Raw genomic sequence first — 23,606 nt, forward strand, 5'->3', positions numbered from 1 at the left:
TTTCATTTTGAGAAAACTTTAGCTCTTAAAGTGGTAACTATTTTGCTTGTACAACAATTGGAAATTACGTATAAAACACGTGATTTCGTGTGTTGGTGACCAATTCATACATCCTTTATTCCTTTCTTCCCTTCAGCATGCATTGACTATACTTGGCACATTGCCAAGCTTGGTTCTATGATGTGTGGGCATACAATAATAGATATGGTATTTGTCTTTGTCTTGTATGAAAATAGGCAGAAGCATTGAAAATATCAACTGCATTGTGAATTGGGAACCCATAGAACAAGTAAAACATTTCAACTACTTAGGCACGATTTTTAGTGAAGTTGGTAAATTAAATATGGAAATAGACATCAGAATCAACAAAACTTGTATAGTAGGAAGTCAACTGAATAAATTTATATGGAATAAGAGAGAAATTAGTCAAAACACTAAATTTGCTGTATACAAGTTTATACACAAGTATAATAAATTTAGTTTAATCCTTTTAGTTTAATCCTTTATCCAAGTGTGAGCAAACAAAGTTTGCGCCTGAAAGTATCTTCAGGACTGGGTTAAGGTGGTACACACCAGGGCAACTCGTTGCAAAGGTGGAGCAAGCTACCAGCACTCCTATCCTAGTATCTCCTATAATGCAAAACACATCTCCTTGCAGATATGTCTAATGTTATGCATTAAGGGAAGGGCCACTACCCAGACCGGTTTCGACCTTTATTGAGGTCTCTTCAGTGGGAGCCAGGCCCAAGTAGAGATATCAGGCAGAAGCATTAGCAGGTCATCTCCACCTATAGGAATTGCCAATTGGTGTGCCACCCTTTCTTATAAATTACTCTGGATTTAGAGAAAGATGTTGAAAGTTTATTTTCCACTTGGTTAGAGTATAATAAATTTAGTTTAATCCTTTATCCAAGTGTGAGCAAACAAAGTTTGCGCCTGAAAGTATCTTCAGGACTGGGTTAAGGTGGTACACACCAGGGCAACTCGTTGCAAAGGTGGAGCAAGCTACCAGCACTCCTATCCTAGTATCTCCTATAATGCAAAACACATCTCCTTGCGGATATGTCTAATGTTATGCATTAAGGGAAGGGCCACTACCCAGACCGGTTTCGACCTTTATTGAGGTCTCTTCAGTGGGAGCCAGGCCCAAGTAGAGATATCAGGCAGAAGCATTAGCAGGTCATCTCCACCTATAGGAATTGCCAATTGGTGTGCCACCCTTTCTTATAAATTACTCTGGATTTAGAGAAAGATGTTGAAAGTTTATTTTCCATTTAATAAACTAAATTTATTATACTCTAACCAAGTGGAAAATAAACTTTCAACATCTTTCTCTAAATCCAGAGTAATTTATAAGAAAGGGTGGCACACCAATTGGCAATTCCTATAGGTGGAGATGACCTGCTAATGCTTCTGCCTGATATCTCTACTTGGGCCTGGCTCCCACTGAAGAGACCTCAATAAAGGCCGAAACCGGTCTGGGTAGTGGCCCTTCCCTTAATGCATAACATTAGACATATCCGCAAGGAGATGTGTTTTGCATTATAGGAGATACTAGGATAGGAGTGCTGGTAGCTTGCTCCACCTTTGCAACGAGTTGCCCTGGTGTGTACCACCTTAACCCAGTCCTGAAGATACTTTCAGGCGCAAACTTTGTTTGCTCACACTTGGATAAAGGATTAAACTAAATTTATTATACTCTAACCAAGTGGAAAATAAACTTTCAACATCTTTTATACACAAGTGTTCAAACCAGTTTTAACTGATTGGGAGCTGTATTAGAAGTAAAATACTTAACCAAAGACTAGAGAGCAGATATGAGAGTCCTGAAAAAGATTAGTGCCGTGAATAGATGGCATCAATGGCAATATTATATTTAAAGTGAGGATTATTAGGAAAGACCTTGACATTGGTAGCATCCAGGAATGTGTTATCAGAGCTAATCTCAGGTGGTATAGTCACTTAAACAGAATGGGAGAGGAAAGATTAGCAAAACAACTGTTCTCTGCTAGGTTGGCAGGAAAAAGACCCAGAGGAAGACCAAGATATAGGTGGATTGATTATGGTAAAAAGTGCCTTAGAAGATAGAATTATAAGATCTGATAATGTTGGAGTCTTGACAGGTAACAGAATGATCTAGAGGAAAACAGTAGATAGGAAGTTAGTAATGATGTAAATTTTGTATGTTGAACTTTCATATCCTGACACCGCTTGAGGGTACATGTCAGGAATTTGATTATTATTATTATTATTATTATTATTATTATTTTACCACATCTCCATGGAGTCTAGGGACTTATTGTGGGAGACTCAAATCAACCATCATACACACAAATCCTATCATATCTCTCCTTGAATCCATTCACTATCAGGGAATTCACAACCAATTCTGTCAGTTCATTCCACCCACTCACCACTCTCCATGCAAAAAATCTGGTCCACACACACACACACACACTTCTACTAACCACACTCTTGTACAGCTTCCATGGATCGCCCCTAGTTCTCTGACTATTTGTCATATAGTGAAATTTTTTAATGCGTCAATTTTATAAAACCCATTTAATATCTTAAAAGTTTTTATCATGTCCCCTTTTTTCCACATATCAACTAAACATTGTAACCCAGAAACCTTCAATCTATCCTCGTAGGGAGAGACAGACTTGTCACCATCTTGGTCACTCATCTCTGAATCCATTTGACAACCTCCTGGTCCCCAAGAAACCCAGGTGACCAAATTTATGTGCAGTAGTCAAGATGTGGCTGAATCATAGCCTTATAAAGAGGGATGTTAACTTCCTTATCTTTATGAGCTTGTTACCATGTTTTCAACATCCAAATAATTTGTTGAGATATTTTATCAACTTCTGCGATATGCCCTCTGAACTTCAACTCTTTCTCCACCATTATCACCAAGTCCTAGCCTCATCTGGCTGGCAACAAAATTGAGAGAGTGAATAAGAGCAAAAATGTAAAGCAAGATTAGAAAGTTGAGTTGGTTAAGATGAGGCAAGAGATGAAATTGATGTGGAATGAAGTTAAGAGAATTTGAGATATGTATGGAAGAGTAAAAATGATGAAATGAATAATATTGGTATAAAAGAGGTAATGAAAGACCCGTGAATGGTGTTGCATGGTGATTCAATTATTAAAGGGATGCTGCACAAGAGATACAAAAGGTTTGTTTTCCTGTAGGTAGAATGAGTAGAGACTGAGGCATTGAACATGAGAAGTAAGCAAGCAAAAGAGTTAATAGTTGTAGTAGGGACAAATGACTTGACTGGGAACAAAGAACATGTCAGGAGGTTCTTGAGATGGATAAAAGATAATAGTGTGATAGCAAAGGTAGTAAGCAAGTTGCCCAGGTATGTAAGTGGTGGGATGAGGCAGAGAGCAAGGATGATATGTTAGCAGAAATGTGTGAGGAGAAAGGAGTGCAGTTTGTTAATGTGTGAAATTAGTTTGACTGGGAACTGTGAAGTGAGTGCAGAGAATGAATCTGATCAAGTGGGAAGTGATGTGGAAGAATGGGAGAGTAAGACTGGACAGATTGAAGACGTAGTTATGAATGAAGAAGTGAGTGGTATGAGTATAGAGAATGAGAGAACAGGTGTGCAAGATGGACAGAGAAGCTCAGGATGGACAGGGTAACACAGCATGAGAAAGGCGGATGCTCCAAGAGGATGTGAATGCATGTGTAAACAAAAAAGGGAAGTGTATGACTCAGGATCAAGGAGAAAAGTTTTGTATTTGAAGAAGGTTCTAAAATGAATAAGAAGAAAAAGAAATGGCTCAAGTTAAGCACAGAGAAGTCACATCAAAAAAATGGTATCAGTGGATCTACCTATAGATCCAGGAATGAACTGCTATGTTTATATACAAATGCTAGAAGAGTAAGAAACAAGCTAAATTAAATGGTTGTATTAATTGAGTCTGTTCACCAAAGAATTGTTGGAATAAGTGAGACATGGTTGGATGAGGATGACATCCTGACAGGAATAGAGAGGGAATTGTATGATGTGTTTCATGAAGATAGAAAGTGTAAAAAGGGAGGGGAGTGGTATTGATGATAGAGAAAGAGTAATGTCTATACAAAGTAGAGATACAAGAGGGGGAAATAGTGCCGGTGGTTTTGAGGCAGTATGGTGTGAGATAGAGGTGAATAGAATGAAATACTTAGTCGGATGTGGTTATAGACCAGTTAATGTGGATGCTGGTGATGTGGATGGTGGATGGTAGCAGGGGGTGACCTCTTGTGGGAAAGGATACTTGGGAGAAGGGGGACAACATCGGGTAGCATTGAGCCCAGTGGAGTCTAGAGGGGATAATGCAGGATATAGAAATAGTGGCATTTTTATGCTTTATACTAATGCCAGGAGCATCCGGAATAAAGGAGAGGAATTGGTGGCGCTGATGGCATCAGCCTAGCCAAAAATTATTGGGATCCCTGAGACGTGGTTGACAGGAGAGGATATAATAACAGGATTAGAAGTAGCAGGGTACAGCATTTTTTGGCAGGATAGGAAGGGAAAGCATGGTGGTGGAGTACTGCTTACGATAAGTGACGACTTATGTCCTCTAAGAGTGGAGGCTTTGGAAGGCAGTGACACCAATGTTTTGAAAGCATATGGTGTGAGGTAGAGATAGGCAAGACGGGATATTGCTATAAACCAAGGAGCATAGAGGAAGATGCATGTAGCAATAAGGTAATGGAATTTCTAGAATTCTTGAGGGACAAATATCTTAGGCAACATGTAATAGAGGGAACAAGAGGTTCAAGAGTTTTGGATTTGGTCATAGCATCAGAAGAGTTGATAATAACTGAGATGACATCTCTCCCACCAGTTGGAGAGAGGGACCATGTGGTTTTGACTTGGAAGATGAATAGACATGTAGGAGTATCAAAGAGACTGGAACATATGTGGAATTATAAGGGAGGTGATTATAACAGTCTTAGACATCAACCTTGGGGAAGTTTCATGGAGGGAGGAATTGGAAGACCGGGATATCATTAGTGCTTGGGAAATTGGGAAGGAATATTTGTTAGCAGCAATAGTAAGCTGTATTCCACAAGTGAAGAAGAGGACACAATTTGGTGTAAAGTGAATGACAAACAATATTAAACAGGAGCTGCATGTGAAAAAGAGGCTATGGAAGAGATATAAGGAGACAGGTGAAGAGCAGATGCATGAAGAATATAAGACACAGGCCAGGAGAGTGACTAGTATTGTAAGGAAACTGGAATATGAGAAGAGATTGGCCCTAAGATCCAAAGAAAATCCTAGGGAATTTTTTAGCTATGTGGCCAGTAGGAGGAGAAATGATTGTGGAAGAATGACATTGTGGGATAAAAATGGGAATAGAGTGACTGATGCAGAGGACATAGCGGAATTGTTCAATGAACACTTTATTGGTGTATTTCATCCTGGAGGAGTAAATTTTAATACTGAAGGGATAGGGCAGGTATGAGGTTTAGAGGTGTAGGAGGAAATGTGTTCCAAATACTGAGTACTGTGGATGTCGGTAATGGGACTGGATGGTATTTCACCACGAGTTTTGAGAGAATGTGCTAAGGAACTGACAGCTCCTTTGACATGGCTTTTGAATGAAAATCTGGCTATGGGAAAGGTGCCTAGGGAGTGGAAGGAAGGTAAGATAGTGCCATTGCACAAGGACGGTAGAAGACAGGAAGTGTCTAATTATAGGCCAGTTTGTGTGTCAACAGTAGTTATTAAGATCTTGGAGAAATTAGTGAGGGACCGTATACAGCATTGGGCAGATGAAGGTAATGTTATCTGTGAGAGTCAACATGGATTTGTGAGGGGGTGCTCTTGTTTTAGTAATATGCTAGCCTTTTATAATAAAGTTACAAAAGCAGTAGATGCATTTCTAACTTCGCTAAATCCAAGAAAATGGCATATATTGCATTTTTCTTGGATTTAGCGAAGGCATTTGATATCAAGATGCCACATGATAAGCTGATATTTAAGTTGCAGCACATGGGTTTGGATGGCAGGTTGGTCAACTGGATTCAGGATTGGCTGTCCAATAGGTATCAGAGAGTTGTGTATGGTGGGGAAGTTTCAAGGAGACAGAGAGTTACAAGTGGGGTCCCACAGGGCTCAATACTGGGACCAATTATATTGTTTAACCTTTATATCAATGACATTGTCAGTGGATTGCAGGGTGATATTCAGTTGTTTGCAGATGATGTGAAGCTGGGAAGGGTTATTAGTAATAGTGCAAATGTGGTAGTCATGCAAGAGGATTTGAATAAGCTAGACAGATGAGCAAATGAATGGGGTGTCGGTTTAATGCAGCAAAATGTAAGGTCTTGAGGTTTGGGACACATCAATGGGATGCTGCATACTCTATTGGAGGAGATATACTGGAGGAAGTAGGGGAGACAAGAGATCTGGGGTTGATGATTGATAGAAACCTGAAATTCAAGGGACATATTGCAAAGGTGGTGAAGGTAACACAAAGGATTGCTGCAATAATGAGAAGGAAGCTTACCTGCAGAGATAAAAGAGTTATCATTCCGTTGTGTAAGACCATGATCAGACCACACTTAGACTTTTGTTCTCAGATTTGGTCCCCAGGATTAGAAGGTGATAAATTAACTGTGGAAAGGGTACAGAGGTAGATAACAAAGACCGTTTCAGGACTGTACAATGTTAGTTATGATGATCGGCTGAGGGAATGTGAACTGTAGAGTTTGGTAGATAGAAGAAGGAGAAGTGATATGATTGAGACTTTTAAACTGTTGAGAGGTGGTTATAGGGTTGACACTGGGGAGTTCTTTCGCTTGGTTGAACAGTGTGAAAGAGTGACGACAAGGGGCCATCCCTGGAAGTTACAAAAGGAAACTGTGAGCAAGAGGGCGAGGAGTGGTTTCTTTGCATGGAGGGTGGTTGAACCGTGGAATGCATTGCCTGATAGATTGGTGAGAGCAAGACCGGTCAGTGAGTTTAAGGAGTGGTATGATAGACTTTGTGTTTCCTAGGAGGGACTTCCTGTGATGAGTCTTTTGACTCCTTGGAGGCCTAAATAATAATAATAATAATACTTTTTTCGGTATTCTTGTATAGCTTCCTTTCCTCCATTAAATCTATTTGTTCAGTTATCGATAGTTTTCTGATATTTTTATTTTCTCTTCCTAGTATTTTGTTACTAGCTTTTAGAATATTGTCTTTTATTTGATTCCACTTATCTTTATTGTTTGTATTTTTCTTTGCATCTGCGGTATGAGTGACTTTAATTTTCCAAACATTGATTGGGTAGAAAAGAAATCTTATGATCAGAAAGAAAACAGGAATTTATTGAATTGTTGCAAGATAACTTTCTCAAGCAGCATGTGAAAGAAGGAACTCGAGGTCAAAGAGTGTTGGATTTGCTCATAGCGTCAGAAGGGATCTCTGTTAAGAATATGGCTATTTTACCACCAATTGGTGATAGCAATCCTGCTGTTCTTTCCCGGGAAGTATTTACTTGTATTGAAGCTCCAATTAAATCAGGCTACAAGCTGAATTACAAAGAGTGTGAGAAGTTATGAAATATATAAAGCTCAGGCAGAAAAGTAACGAGTATTGTGAGAAAAGCTAAAATGGAGTATGAAAAGAAATTGGCCATGCAAGCTAAAGGCAATCCAAAAGAATTTTATCATCATTTCACAAGCAAAAGAAAAAATGAACGTGGAAGAATAACCTGAATTCAGATGGTACACAAGTGACGGAAGCTATGGAGACTGTTCAGTTAACGAGTACTCACTTTGCTAAGATATATCAACCAGGTGTATGTAGCATGGTGCATGGTGCTATTGCTAGGTTGGATGAAAAGTTAGAGGTTCATGAAAATGAGGTTGAAGAGCTCTGGATAAGAATTTGTCTACAGGGACAGGTGCAATATCTGCCCGTTTGTTAAAGGAATGGTCAGCTGAACTGGCTAGGCTTTTCACACATTTATATAACTTGAGTCTCAGCTTAGGAATGATACCACAGGAATGGAAGGAATGTATGATAGTTCCATTGCACAAGGTGGTGCAAAAACTGATGTGTCTAACTATCACAAACTATCGACCTATTAGTATTTCTGGTGTGGTAGTGAAGATTTTAGAGAATTTGGTAAGAACTCACATACAGAAATGGGTAGACAAGCATTCTATACTCTGCAGGGAACAGCATGGGTTTTAGCAATTTGCTCATATTTTATAACAATGTGACGGCTGAGTTGGATAAAGGGAATGGATATACAATGATAATGTTGGATTTTTCTAAGGCATTTGATAGGATACCACATGATAGGCTGTTTGTAAACTGGAGAATATGGAATTGGAACATAATCTATTGACTTGGATCAGGGGATGGTTGACAGACAGATATCAAAAAGTGTTATACAGTGGATGTGAATCTGCCAGATTTAAGGTAACCAGTAATGTACCCCAGGGTTCAGTCCTTGGGTCATTATTGTTCAATCTATACATTAATGACATCAAGCAGGGTCTATCATCAGATTTGTAATGGTTTGCTGATGATAGCTTCAGGTGTCATCAGCAAAAATTCAGTTGCCTTGCCTATCTTCAGGTGCGAAGTGTGGTCTTATCAAAGCCTTATAAAGAGGCAAAATTACTTCCTTACTTAGTAACATCCCTGATTGCAAGGCAATCAGGGATGCTACTGATATTCAGCAATTACAAAATGATTTGAATAGACTGGAAATCTGGGCAAACGAAAATGGATGTCAGTTTAAAGTTCAAAGGTCACATAGCAAAAGTTGCAAATACAACTTAGAGGATAATTGCTATGTTGAAGCGAACCTTGACATGTAAGGAAGTAATTTTGCCTCTTTATAAGGCTTTGATAAGACCATACTTGGATTACTGTATGCAGATTTGGTCTCCCAGGTTCCAGGGGGACAAAGAAGCTGTGGTAAGGGTGCAAAGAAGAGTTACAAATATTATATCCGGATTATGGGTTTTGATTATGAGGACAGATTGCAAGTATGTGGATTACAGACTCTGGTTAACAGGAGAAAGAGGGGTGATATGATAGAGGTCTATAAACTTTTGAATGGGTGTTATAGCATTTCAAATGATGAAATTTTTCGTTATATGGAAGGTGGGGAGAGAACACGTGGGGCATCCATGGAAGTTAAGGTTGTGCTCAGTCAAGAAAGGATTAAGAGCTAGGTTTTTCTCCCAGAGAGCAGTGAGTGAGTGGAATAATTTGCCCTTACGGGTAGTGAGTGCATCTGGTGTAAATGAATTTAAGGGAAGGTATGATAGCTGGGTTGGGTAATTTACAGCCTCCCTCGATGAGTCCTTGACTCCCTGGAGGTCTCAGATAATAATAATAATAATAATAATAAATTTCTTGTGTTAGTTTTTTGGTGGTTTCCTGAAATTGTCTTTTGATGTTTTTATTTTTTAGTTTCAATATGTTGATCTTTGTGTGTTGTTTTTTTTTTTTTTGTGTTTGAATTTCAATTGTGTTTTCATTAATACAAGGTTGTGATTCGACGTCTGCTTCTGGGAAGTATTTACTAAATTTGACTTGGTTTTTAAATCTTGCTTTAACCATTATAAGCTAGAATGTAAAAATTAGAGAACAGCTGTCTTGAAAAGTCATCTTGGTAAGGTGATGATGATGATATTGACAGAAAGATTGAGAACACAATTGGAAGCAAACCTTGCAGATGTGCGAGCAGGATTTAGGAAAGACAGAACTACAATTCAACAGATTTTGGCAATGTGGTTAACAGCAGAGAAAGCTAGGAGAAAAAAAAACAAAAACATATTAAAAACATAAAGGAAGGATAAGTTTTAAAAGAGGTAAACCGTGAGTAGACATATCGGTACACAATAAATAACGGAAAAAACTCACGTAGAAAGATTATTTATTAGTATAATTTTCGCCTGTGTGTCACAGGCATCTTCAGTACATTAAGCTTCTTTTTTTTTTTTTTTTAGGAAAGTTATTGACCTTTTTAGTTATCTTACACCAGCTACTTAGGTGGCGCTTTTTGGAATTGTCAGTTAGTGTTTAATTTTGAGCTTAATGTACTGAAGATGTCTGTGACACACAGGCGAAAATTATACTAATAAATAATCTTTCTACGTGAGTTTTTTCCGTTATTTATTGTGTACCAATAAAGGAAGGATACCATAGAATCCTATGGAATTGATAGAAAACTAATAGCTATATTAAAAGATATCTATCAGAACAGTTGCAGCAGTTAGAATAGGTGATGATTTGGGGAAATGGTTTAAAACAAGCAGAGGAACTAGATGGGGGGGGGGGACCCAATATCATCAAGCATTTTCATCGCACATTTAGAAAGAGCAATGAATAAAATGAAGGTAAGTGCAAAAGGAATATCAGTGAATGGGATGAGAATTAACAATCTGAGGTTTGCAAATGACATTGTTATTACTGAAGAAGACGAAAGAGAACTACAATAAACACTAAAACTGTTAAATGAGGAGGGGAAGAGATTTGGACTTGTTATGAACTTAGAAAAAACAAAGACAATGGTATTTGGTGAGAAGAACATGAAACAAAAGATACAAGTGGATGGAATTGATATTAAAAATGTAGAACAATTCACATATTTAGGAAGTAAAATGACGTACGATTTGGACTGTAAAAAAGAAATAAAGATCAGGATTGCAAAGGGAAGAACAAATCTGAAGGCCATGGAGAACATCTGGAAAAGTAAAGTGATTAGCCTGCAAACAAAACTAAGAGTATACTGGAAACATGCATCTTTAGCAGTGTACTGTATGGATCTGAAACATGAGTAATAAATAAGGAATCAAGAAATAGAATTTTGGCATTTGGAAGAACTTGTTACAGGAAGATTCTAAGAATAGGATGGGTACAGAAAATTACAAATGAAGAGCTCTATTGGAAGATGTAACCAAAAGAGAATCTAATGCAGAAGATTATAAAATGGAAGCTGCAATTATTTGGACACATCTGTAGAATGAGTGAGAACCGGAAGATAAAGACATTGATTGTGTATTTATTGATCCTTATAGGCAGAATAAATTGCAGAAGAGAGGGGAAAAAAATCGGCATAGGACTACGGTAGTTAGTGACTTATATATCAGTTCTAAAGCCGGTACAAGATCTAGAGGGAATCTGCAATTTTTGTATACCAATGCTAGAAGCATTAGAAATAAGAGAGAAGAATTTTTGGCATTAGTCAGTGAAATCTCACCAAAAGTTGTAGGCATTAGTGAAACTTGGCTGTTAGCAGAAGATGTGGTCACTGGAATTGAATGTGATGGGTACAGTATTTTCAGGGAGGATAGAGAAGATAGAACAGGAGGAGGAGTACTGTTGATGATAGCTGATGTGTTGCAGCCAAAGAAAGTAGTATATCATGATGATAGACATGTGAATGAGAGTTCATTTGAGGCAGTCTGGTGCGAAATAGTGACCAACGCAACCAAATATACAGTTGGATGCTGCTATAGGCCAGGGAGTACAGGGGGAGATATTGAATTCATGCATCAGCAACTTAGTGCAATGAGTGAAGGCTTAGTGATTATTATGGGGGATTTTAATTATGGTGATATCAATTGGAAGGAGGAAATATCACGTAGCAAAAAGGAAATGGAGTTCATACATCTGCTACGAGATAATTACTTGAAACAGCACGTAACTGAAGGGACACGTGGTGTGAGAGTGTTGGACCTGGTTATTGGTTCAGAGGTTATATGCATAAGTAAGATGACCTCGTTACCTCCAGTTGGTGAAAGCGATCATGTGGTATTGACTTGGGAGGTTGCAAAATCTGTGGATTTTTCTATTAAGAAGGGGTATGTACGAAACTACAGGTTAGGCAATTATAACAAGCTTCGGAGTGAGCTTGCAGCCATCCCATGGCAGAACATATTGCAAGGGAAAGATGTTAGCAGTGCTTGGGATAAAATCAGCGGGTATCTGAGGAAAGCAATATCAGATTGTGTCCCCATGGTCAGGAGGTCAAACAAGGCAGGCATTAGATGGATGAGCAGTAGTATCAAGCTTGAACTACAAAAAAAGAAAATGTTATGGAGAATTTACAAGGAGAAGGGCGATCAGGACACCCATGAGCAGTACAAGGCTCAAGCTAGGAAGGTTACCAGCATAGTAAGAAAAGCTAAATCAGATTATGAGAAGACCTTAGCCAAAGAGATCAAGGATAATCCCAAAGAGTTCTTCCGCTATGTGGCAAGTAAGAGGAAGAATGACTTCGGAAGGATAACCTTAGTGGGTGCTGATGGTATTGAGGTGACAAAATCAGATGTAATAGTCGAGTTACTGAGTGATCACTTCTCAAAAGTCTATCACCCAAGTGAGGATATCTCTATGCCTATAGCAATACCTAATGTGAGAATTGAAGCTAAAGAATCAGAGGTATTAAATATATTGCGAAACTTAAATGCAAACACTGCGGTAGGCTTAGATGGAATATCAGCTCGGGTGTTGCGTGAATGTGCAAATGAATTGTCAACCCCTCTTACCTGGATATTTAATTTAAGTTTGAACTCTGGTATGGTCCCTAGGGAGTGGAAGTTAGGCAAAGTGGTTCCCTTGCATAAGGGTGGCTCTAAAACTGCAGTATTGAATTACAGACCAATCACCATCTCAGGAGTAGTGGTAAAAGTATTGGAAAAGTTGGTTAAAGACAAAATTCAAGAATGGGTGGATCAGGATATGATACTCTATAGAGGCCAACATGGTTTTGTTAAAGGTAGATCCTGCCTTAGCAATCTATTAACTATCCATAATAGAATAACATCAGAGTTGGACAAAGGAACTGGCTACACAGTGGTACTTCTGGATTTTGTTAAGGCTTTTGACAGGATACCCCATAGAACACTGTTACGCAAATTGGAGCAGATGGGAATGGATATTAAATTGGTGATATGGATAGGAGAATGGCTCAGGGAGAGATACCATAAGGTGGTGTATGGAGGAGCCGAGTCCAGAATGAGGCAGGTGACCAGTGGTGTGCCTCAGGGCTCTGTGCTTGGGCCAATGTTGTTTAATTTGTATATAAATGATATAGGAAACGGCTTAAAGGAAGATATTCAGTTGTTTGCTGATGATGCAAAGTTGTGTAGTGCAATAAAAAATCAAGCTGATGTTGAAAGTTTGCAGGATGATTTAAATAAGCTGGTAAAATGGGCAAAAGAAAATGGATGTCAGTTCAATGTGGAAAAGTGTAAAGTCTTGCATTTTGGGATTAAAAGATTACCAGCTGTGTACTACATAGATGGAAAGGTACTCCAAGAGATTGATGAGGCTAGGGACTTAGGGGTATTGGTAGATAAGGAGATGAAGTTCAGAGGACACATTGCTAAGGTGTCCAAGATTGCACATAGGATTACTTGGTTGTTGAGGAACACACTGACATCCAGAGATAAAGAGGTTATTATTCCCCTTTATAAAGCATTGATACTTCCACATTTGGATTACTGTGCTCAGGTCTGGTCACCTGGATTCCTTGGAGATGAGGAGGCTGTGGAGAGGGTTCAGAGAAGAGTGACCAAGTTGGTGAGTGATATAAAAAATGCTCCCTACGTTGATAGATTGAGAGCTTGTGGATTGCAGAGATTGGTTGATAGGCGAAGAAGAGGGGATATGATAGAAACATTCAAATTACTAAAAGGTTTTTATAGGATTGATGCAGGGGAAATGTTTCAGCTGTGTGATAGTGATGGAAGAACAAGAGGTCATCTCTGGAAATTAAAGAAGAGTGTGGTTAACAAAGGTGTCAGAACAAGGTTTTTTGCCTGGAGGGTGGTGAATGAGTGGAATTCATTGCCTGACTTTGTTGTGAGCTCTTCATCTGTAAATGAATTCAAGAAGAGATATGACAGATATTGTTTTGCTAGTTTGGGTCTCCCGCGATGAGTCTACTGACTCCATGGAGATACCCGTAATAATAATAATAATAATAATGTTTGGTATTATGAATGGTGTAAACAGAAGAGGTAGACCATACAGAGAATGGATAGATGACATAAAGGACTGGTGTGGAATGGGTTTACAGAAACTGTGACACTGTGCACCTTTTAACAAAGGAGGGAGAATTATTTGTGAGGGTGGCTAGTAATTTAGCTAAATGTTTAGCTAATTTGTTATACCAATGTATGTTTACCACACCTGGGTGCTACAAAAGCATATTTGTTTTTACATTATTTAGAGAGAGAGAGAAAGTGAACAGTGCTGCTTTGTAGACTCTTTTCATATAAAAGTGGCAGCTATTTCTGTGGAAATCACTGGAAGTGTCAAGGTGTCTCTGAAGTATAATATTTTCAGTGAAATACAGGAATTATATATATTCACTGAGGTTCACTTATATGTATATATATAGGAGTAAGCTGAGGTAAGTGGCATGTATGTAAGAGAACTTTATTAGAATTGAAATATGGGTAGATTGAATGTGATTACAGTTCTGTCAATTAAAAATGAAATGTGTTGCATTTAGTAGAAAAATACTTACTTTATTAAAGGTACTATATTCGAAGATCTGGTAGAAATATAGGATTTAGAAGAAATAATGGACAATATCGGAAAAACAAGACATTATGCCCTTCAATTTGAAAAGACCAGAATTCAGTTCTTGTAGTGACAATAGTGACAATAGGGTTTACATAGACTTTTTTTTTTTTTAGTTGAGAGTGAGTTGGCCGATCTTCCAAGAGGGTAACAAGGTTTATTCTCCCCAAAACTCAGATTTTTCATTCTACATTCAGGTAAATTGCTCAAGAGAGCACATGCAAATGGCAGACAAAATTATTGGTCGGCAGTAGATGGTATAGTGCTGTTGTATGTGTTGATGGAGGATTAAGTAGCAGAGGTGGTAGGTTTTATGGATTAGAGTGGAGTCCTTGTGCTCTTTGGAGGTGTTGCATAATAATAATAACTGCGTTTGGCAGTCACTGTAATAAATACAATGAACAAATCAAAACATAAGATATACAGTAGACAAAAAAATTCATCTGAAGTAGCTACACAAATCATACAAACAGTAGTGCCCTTGACCATTGTTTAATCTAAGTCTCAGCTCTGGATTAGTCCCAAGAGGGTGGAAAGAGGGGAAAAATAATTCCATTTCATAAAGAAGGCTCCAAGACTGAAGTAGCAAAGAAAAGGGTGAACAAGTTAAGACAGTGAGTCTGTTGATGCATAGGTTGTGCAGGAGGAGTGCTGTAGAGTTTGTGGATGTGTGAAATGAGTTTGATGGGCAAGAGGACGTATACAAAAAGGATGGTTTGCATCTGAATGGATTTGGTGTTCAGAGACTGGAAAGTGTGTTGAATGAAGTGAAAGTGGATGTGCAAAATCGAGAAAACTAGAGCTTTTTAGGGGGGGGGGGGTTGTTTGCTGAGAGGAATATGCAGACATCGTGAAGCAGTTGATTATAAAAATGTGCATAATATTCCTAAGTTAGTACCACTGATAACAAATCAAAATGGGATAGTTAGTATAAAGTGTCAGGATAGTCGTGGGCTTAAGGGGCTCTTGCATTTTATGTACACTAATGCCAGGAGCATTTGGAACAAGCAGGAGAAATTTTTGGCATTGGTTAGGTCATCCTGGACAAAGGTTATTGGTATCAGTGAGACATGGCTAACAGAAGATTATATAAGTTAAGGGAATAAAAAGATGATATAGTTAAGGGGATAAAAAGATGCTATAGTTAAGATAAGAAGATGATATAGTTAGTGGGATAGAATGTGAGGGTATAGTGTGTTCAGGGAAGACAGAGAGAAAAGAATGGGAATAGAAGTATTACTGATGATAGCTGATGAACTGCAACCAAAGAAAGCACTGCAAGCCAGTGAAAATAGTAATGGCACATTTCAGGCTAGGCTATCTGGTGTGAGATTGAGGCTAGCAGAACAAAATATACAGTTGGATGCTGCTATAGATTGTTAGGATGGAAAAGATGATGGAGATAATATGTGCTGGCAAACAGGCTCAATGAGTGTTGGACAGGTATTATCATGGGGGATTACAATTATGAGACCATAGATTGGAAGGAGAAGAAAACACATGGGAGGAAGGAAATGGATTTTATGCAGTAACTAAGGGTTAATTACCTGAGACAACATGTGGTGGAATATACTAAGGGTTCGAGATCTAGTGCTTGATCTAGTAATTGCATCTGAGAATTTCTCTACAACAAATATGATGACATTGCCATGAATTGGTGAGAGTGATGATATGTTATTGACCTGGGAAGTGGCTAAATGTGTGGGTATATGTGAAATTAAGAGAGGGTATATGTGAAATTACAGGGCTGGTAAGTATGACAAGCTTAAGAGATTCTTGGATCAGTGCCATGGCATGTAAAACTGCAAGAGCTGGATGCACGGGAGGTGGTAAAGGAGTGTTTGAGGGAAGTAATGGCAGACTACATACCTAGAGTCAGGAGATTAAATCAAGTGGGAGTTAAATCGATGAAAATCATCATTAACTGGAACTGCAAAAAAAGAAACAATTGTGGAGGGAATTTAAGGAGAAAGTTGACCAGCAGACACATTAACAGTACAAGGCATGGCCAGAAGTGTAACTAGTATAATAAGAAAGACAAAAGAAGCGTATGAAAGGAAGTTAGCAATGCAAGCTAAAGATACTCCCAAACAGTTCTTTTGATATGCTGCAAATAAAAGAAAGAATGTATATGACAGAATGATTTTAATGAATGCTGATGGTAGGGAGGAAATGAATCAGTTGAAATAGTAGAACTAAGTGAATGCTTGGCAAGTATACATCATAAGGAGTGGAAGGAAGGCAAGATTGTGCCACTTCATAAACGAGGTGATCGAACTCAAGCATTAAACTATAGGCCTATCTGTGTGTCAGGTGTTGTGGTTAAGTTGTTGGAGAAGCTTGTGAGAACTAGGATCCAGAGTTGGGTTGATAACAATGCCATCTTTGATGGACAGCATGGATTTGCTAAAGGGAGGTCATGTTTTAGTAATCTACTTACTTATTACAATAAAGTGACTGCTTCCTTGGATAGAGGAAAAGGATACACAGTAATATACTTGGATTTCGCAAAGGCTTTTGATAGAGTACCTCATGATAGGTTGACAGTCAAACTAGAGCAGATGGGGTTGGATATTAGATTGGTGCATTGGATTGGAGACTAGCTATCTGATAGGTATCAACAAGTTGTGTACGGGGGTGCAATATCCAGGAAAAGGAAAGTCACTAGTGGAGTGCCTCAGGGGTCTGTTTTAGGGCCATTACTATTTAACTTGTATATTAATGATATTGGCAAAGATTTGGATGGAGATATTCAGTTTGCAGATGATGCAAAGTTGGGACGAACCATAAAGAGTGAAAATGTTGGATTGCTGCTATTATGAGAAGGACACTGACCTGCAGAGATAAGAGGGTTATCATTCCGTTGTATAAGTCTCTGATCAGACCACACTTGGACTATTGTTCTCAGATTTGGTCCCCAGGATTTGAAGGGGATAAATTAACTGTGGAAAGGATACAAAGACGGATGACAAAGATGGTTTCAGGACTGTACAAGGATAGTTATGAGGATTGGCTGAGAGAATGTGGACTGCAGAGTTTGGCGGATAGAAGAAGGAGAGGTGATATGATTGAGACTTTTAAACTGTTGAGAGGTGGTTACAGGGTTGACACTGGGGAGTTCTTTCGCTTGGTTGATCAGCGGGAAGGAGTGATGACAAGAGGCCATCCCTGGAAGTTACGAAAGGAAACTGTGAGCAAGAGGGTAAGGAGTGGTTTCTTTGTGTGGAGGGTGGTTGAGCCGTGGAATGCATTGCCTGATGGAGTGGTGGGAGCGAGAACGGTCAGTGACTTTAAAGAGTGGTATGATAAACTTTGTGTTTCTCAGGGGGGGACCTCCCCTCGATGAGTCTTGACAGACTTTATGTCTTAGGAAGGACCTCCCTCGATGAGTCTTTTGACTCCTTGGAGGCCTGAATAATAATAATAATAATAATAATAATGTTATGGCCTTGCAAGAAGACTTGAATAAATTGAGTGATTGGGCACGGAAATGGGGATGCGAGTTCAATGTTGCAAAATGTAAGGTTTTAAAATTTGGAAAACAAAGACGGGATGCAGAATTTATGCTTGGTGAGAATATATTGTTGGAGGTAGATGAAATAAGAGATCTGGGGGTGATAGTGGATAAGGATCTAAAATTTAGGGGACACATTGCCAAAATTGTGAAGACAACACAAAGGCTTCTGGGAATGATGCAGATGACACTGACGTGTGTAGAAGTAGGGAGATTCTTGTTCTGTTGTAAGGCTTTGATTAGGCTACACATGGACTATTGTGCCCAGATTTGGTCACTGGATTTTCAGAAGGATGAAGAGATGTTGGAAAGGGTCCAAAGGTGACTGACTAAGGTAGTTTCTGACCTCTGGAATGTTGAGTATGAGGAAAGATTGAGAAGATGTAATTTGCAGAGTCTGGTGGAGAGGAGGAAGAGTGGAGATATGATAGAGACCTACAAGTTGGTAAGGGGTTGTTATAAGATCAATGGTGGAGAAGTTCTACAGAGAATAGTGGGAGATCAGGGGAGAACCAGAGGTCATCCCTGGAAACTGTATAAAGAGGGTGTGAGTAGGGGAGTGAGAGGCAGGTTTTTTTTGTGCAGAGTTGTGAATGATTGAATGCCTTGCCTGAGAGTGTGGTGTCTGCAAGGAGTTTGAGTGTGTTTAAGGCTCGGTATGATGAGATGTGTGTGTGTGTGTGTGTGTGTGTGTGTGTGTGTGTGTGTGTGTGTGTGTGTGTGTGTGTGTGTGTGTGTGTGTGTGTGTGTGTGTGTGTGTGTGTGTGTGATAAAAGGACCTCCCAGATGAGTCTTTGACTCCATGAGGTCTTGAGGTAATAATAATAATAATAATAATAATAATAATAATAATAATAATAATATATCATCCAGGTGGTAATATTGCAGAAACGAGAGAGACAAAAGGCTTATATGGAAACTGAGGTAAATGAAATTGAGGTGCATAGCATATTACAGAACCTTAATGTGAATACAGCTGTCGGATTGGATGATATACTAGCTGGAGTTTTATGTGAAGCTGCAAGGAAATCTGCCTCAGCTCTGGGTTGGTCCCGAGAGGGTAGAAAGAAGGGAAAATAGTTCCATTGCATAAAGGAGTCTGTCTCGAAGACTGATGTAGCAAATTATAAACTGATCAGCATATCAGGAGTTGTTATGCAGAGATGGAAATGGAATACTGTATGGGGGGAGCATAGTTTTGTAAAGGGTGGATTATGCCTCAGTCACTTGCTCGTGTTTTATAATACAGTGACAGCTGAGTTGGATAAAGGTAATGGGTTTACAGTGATACTACTGGACTTTGTAAAGGCCTTTGAAAGGATACCACATGAAATTCTAATCAGTAAACTGCAGCACAAAGATGAATATAAGGTTGGTGATATGAGGAGGGTAATTGATGGAGAGAGATATAAGAGAGTTGTTTATACAGGAGTAGAGTCCAAAAGAAGGCCTATGACTAGTGGTGCTGCATAGTTCTGTTCTTGGACCCTACTGTTTAATTTGTACATTAACAATATAGGAAAGGATCTGGGAGGAACTGTTGAGTTATTTGCTGATGATGCAAAGTTGGGTAAAGCAATAGTTAATACCTATAATGTCAAAATTTTGCAGGATGATTTGGATAGAATGGCAGACTGGGAAAAAGGAGAATGGATGTAAATTTAATGTGTTTAAGATTGCGCATTTTTGGGTGAAAAGATTACCAGCTGTATACCACAATGGTGGAACTGTACTCCAGGAAATTGACGAAACCAGAGACTTTGGAGTGTTAGTGGATAGGGAGTTAAAGTTTAGGAGAAATATGGCAAAAGTGGCTAAAGCTGCTCATAGATTACTTGGTTACTGAAGAATACTTTGAAAAGCAGAGACAAGCAAGTCATTGTTCCTCTTTATCAAGCCTTGATAAGACCCAATCTTGACTACTTCACACAGCAACTCTTGGTGCCAGAGTTTCTTGATTATGACGAAGAGGTGGAGAGGATCTAAGGCAAGTGAATGAACCTTACAAGAACAGGTTGAAGATTTGTGGGTTACAGAAACTGATTGATTTGCAGAAAAGGGGTGATATTATTATTATTATTATTATTATTATTATTCAGGCCTCCAAGGAGTCAAAAGACTCATCGAGGGAGGTCCTTTCTAAGACATAAAGTCTGTCAAGACTCATCGAGGGGAAGTCCCCCCCTGAGAAACACAAAGTTTATCATACCACTCCTTAAACCCACTGACCGTTCTCGCTCCCACCACTCCATCAGGCAATGCATTCCACGGCTCAACCACCCTCCACACAAAGAAACCACTCCTTACCCTCTTGCTCACAGTTTCCTTTCGTAACTTCCAGGGATGGCCTCTTGTCATCACTCCTTCCCGCTGATCAACCAAGCGAAAGAACTCCCCAGTGTCAACCCTGTAACCACCTCTCAACAGTTTAAAAGTCTCAATCATATCACCTCTCCTTCTTCTATCCACCAAACTCTGCAGTCCACATTCTCTAAGCCGATCCTCATAACTATCCTTGTACAGCCCTGAAACCATCTTTGTCATCCGTCTTTGTATCCTTTCCACGGTTAATTTATCCCCTTCAAATCCTGGGGACCAAATCTGAGAACAATAGTCCAAGTGTGGTCTGATCAGAGACTTATACAACGGAATGATAACCCTCTTATCTCTGCAGGTCAGTGTCCTTCTCATAATAGCAGCAATCCTCTGTGTTACCTTCACCACCTTTGCAATATGTCCCCTAAACTTCAGGTTTCTATCAATCATCAACCCCAGATCTCTTGTCTCCCCTACTTCCTCCAGTATAACTCCTCCCATAGAGTATGCAGCATCCCATCGATGTTTCCCAAACCTCAAGACCTTACATTTTGCTGCATTAAACTGACACCCCCATTCATTTGCCCATCTATCTAGCTTATTTAAATCCTCTTGCAGGGCTACCACATCTGCACTATTACTAATAATCCTTCCAAGCTTCGCATCATCCGCAAACAACTGAATATCCCCCTGCAATCCACTGGCTATGTCATTGATATAAAGGTTAAACAATATAGGTCCTAGTACTGAGCCCTGTGGGACCCCACTTGTAACCCTCTGCCTCCTGGAAACTGCTCCACCATACACAACTCTCTGATACCTATCAGACAGCCAATCCTGAATCCAGTTGACCAATCTGACATCCAGACCCATGTGCTGCAACTTAAATATCAGCTTATCATGTGGCACCCTGTCAAATGCCTTCGCCAAGTCTAAGAAAATTGCAGTATATGCCTTTCCCTCATCTAATGCTCTTGTAACTTTATTATAAAAGGCTAGCATATTGCTAAAACAAGAGCGTCCTTTCACAAATCCATGTTGATTCTCACAGATAACATTACCCTCATCTGCCCAATGCTGTATACGGTCCCTCACTACTTTCTCCAAGATCTTAACAACTACTGATGACACACAGACTGGCCTATAATTAGACACTTCCAGTCTGTTACCACCCTTATGCAATGGCACTATCTTACCTTCCTTCCATTCCCTGGGCACCTTTGCCGAAGCCAGACTTTCATTGAAAAGCCAGGTTAAAGGCACTGTTAGTTCCCTAGCACATTCTCTCAAAACTCGTGGCGAAATACCATCCAGTCCCACAGCTTTACTGACATCCAGAGTACTCAGTATCTGAAACACACTCTCCTCCTGTACCTCCAGACCTCGTACCAGTCCTATCCCTCTAGCATTAAAACTGACTCCTCTAGGATGAAATACTCCAATAAAGTGTTCATTGAACAATTCCACTATGTCCTCTGCATCAGTCACTCTATTCCCATTTTTATCCCACAATATCATTCTTCCACAGTCATTTCTCCTCCTACTGGCCACATAGCTAAAAAATTCCCTAGGATTTTCTTTGGATCTTAGGGCCAATCTCCTCTCATATTCCAGTTTCACTTTCCTTACCACACGAGTCACTCTTCTGGCCTGTGTCTTATATTCCTCATGCATCTCTTCACCTGTCTCCTTATATCTCTTCCATAGCCTCTTTTTCGCATGCAATTCCTGTTTAATATTGTTTGTCATCCACTTTACTCCAAATTGCGCCCTCTTCTTCACTCGTGGTATACAACTTACCATTGCTGATAACAAATATTCTTTCACAATTTCCCACGCACTGGTGATATCCCGGCCTTCCAATTCCTCCCTCCATGAAACTTCCCGAAGTTGACGTCTAAGACTATTATAATCACCTGCCTTATAATTCCACATAAGTTCCCGTCTCTTTGATACTCCTGCATGTCTATTCATTTTCCAAGTCAAAACCATATGGTCACTCTCTCCAACTGGTGGGAGAGACGTCAACTCAGTTATTATCAACTCTTCTGATGCTATAACCAAATCCAAAATTTTTGAACCTCTTGTTCCCTCTGTTACATGTTGCCTAAGACATTTGTCCCTCAAGAATTCTAGAAATTCCATTCCCCTATTGTTACATGCATCTTCCTCTCTCCAATTTATACTACTGAAGTTAAAATCTCCCATAACAATCATTCTTCTTGCACTTGCCAAACTTAGCTGTCTAAACATCTCCTGGTCCCCATCCTCTGTGCTCCTGGGTCTGTAGCAACACCCCACTAAATATCCTGTCTTGCCTACCTCTACCTCACACCATACGCTCTCAAAATCATTTGTCTCACTACCTTCCAAATTTTCCACTCTTAGAGGACATAGGTCATCACTTATCATAAGCAGCACCCCACCACCACGCTTTCCCCTCCTATCCTGGCGAAAAATGCTATACCCAGTGACTTCTATTCCTGTTTTTATATCCAATTCTGTCAACCACGTCTCAGTGATCGCAATAATTTTTGGCCAGGCTGATGCTATCTGCGCCACCAATTCCTCTCCCTTATTCCGGATACTCCTGGCATTAGTATACAGCATATAAATGCCATTGTTTCTATACCCAGCATTATCCCTTCTAGACTCCACTGGGCTCAGTCTTACCTGACATTGTCTCCCTTCTCCCAAGTATCCATTCCCACAAGAGGCCACCCCTGCTATCATCCTCCCTGGGACACACTGACTCGTTCAGAACAGCAATGATTGAGACATACAAATTACTGAGGGAGTTTTTACAAGATTAATTCAGAGGAAATTTTGCAGAACAGGTCTGGGGTTTGGAGAAGTAGGGACCATCCATGAACACTGAGTAGGAGTTGGCAAGTGTGTTAGAACTAGGTTTTTTGCTTGAAAAGTAGTGAATGAGTGGAATAGGTTGCCAGAATGTGTTGTGGGTGTCATGACTGTGAACGAGTTGAAAGCAAAATATCATAGATACTGCACAAATGTTGAATGAGGTGGAGAGAACCTTACAAGAACAGGTTGAAGATTTGTGGATTACAGAAACTGGTTCATAGGCAGAAAAAGGGTGATATGATTGAGACATACAAATTACTGAGGGGTTTTTACAAAATTAATTCAGAGAAAATTTTTCAGAACAGGTTTGGTGGTGGTAGAAGTAGAGGCCATTCATGGAAACTGAGTAAGAGTGT

At 39.5% G+C, this 23,606-nt stretch overlaps 1 protein-coding gene across 4 annotated transcripts in view; it reads left to right on the plus strand.

Annotated features, from left to right (window-relative positions):
- Positions 1 to 23,606, plus strand: part of LOC150097209 (lysosomal alpha-glucosidase-like) — a 284,573-nt gene that overhangs the window by 247,013 nt on the left and 13,954 nt on the right. The window lies entirely within an intron of this gene.

The sequence above is a fragment of the Typopeltis vanoorti genome, chromosome 17 (assembly GCF_054136105.1).
Source record: "Typopeltis vanoorti isolate ZY-2024b chromosome 17, IOZ_Tvanoo_1.0, whole genome shotgun sequence".
NCBI classification, from domain to species: domain Eukaryota; kingdom Metazoa; phylum Arthropoda; class Arachnida; order Uropygi; family Thelyphonidae; genus Typopeltis; species Typopeltis vanoorti.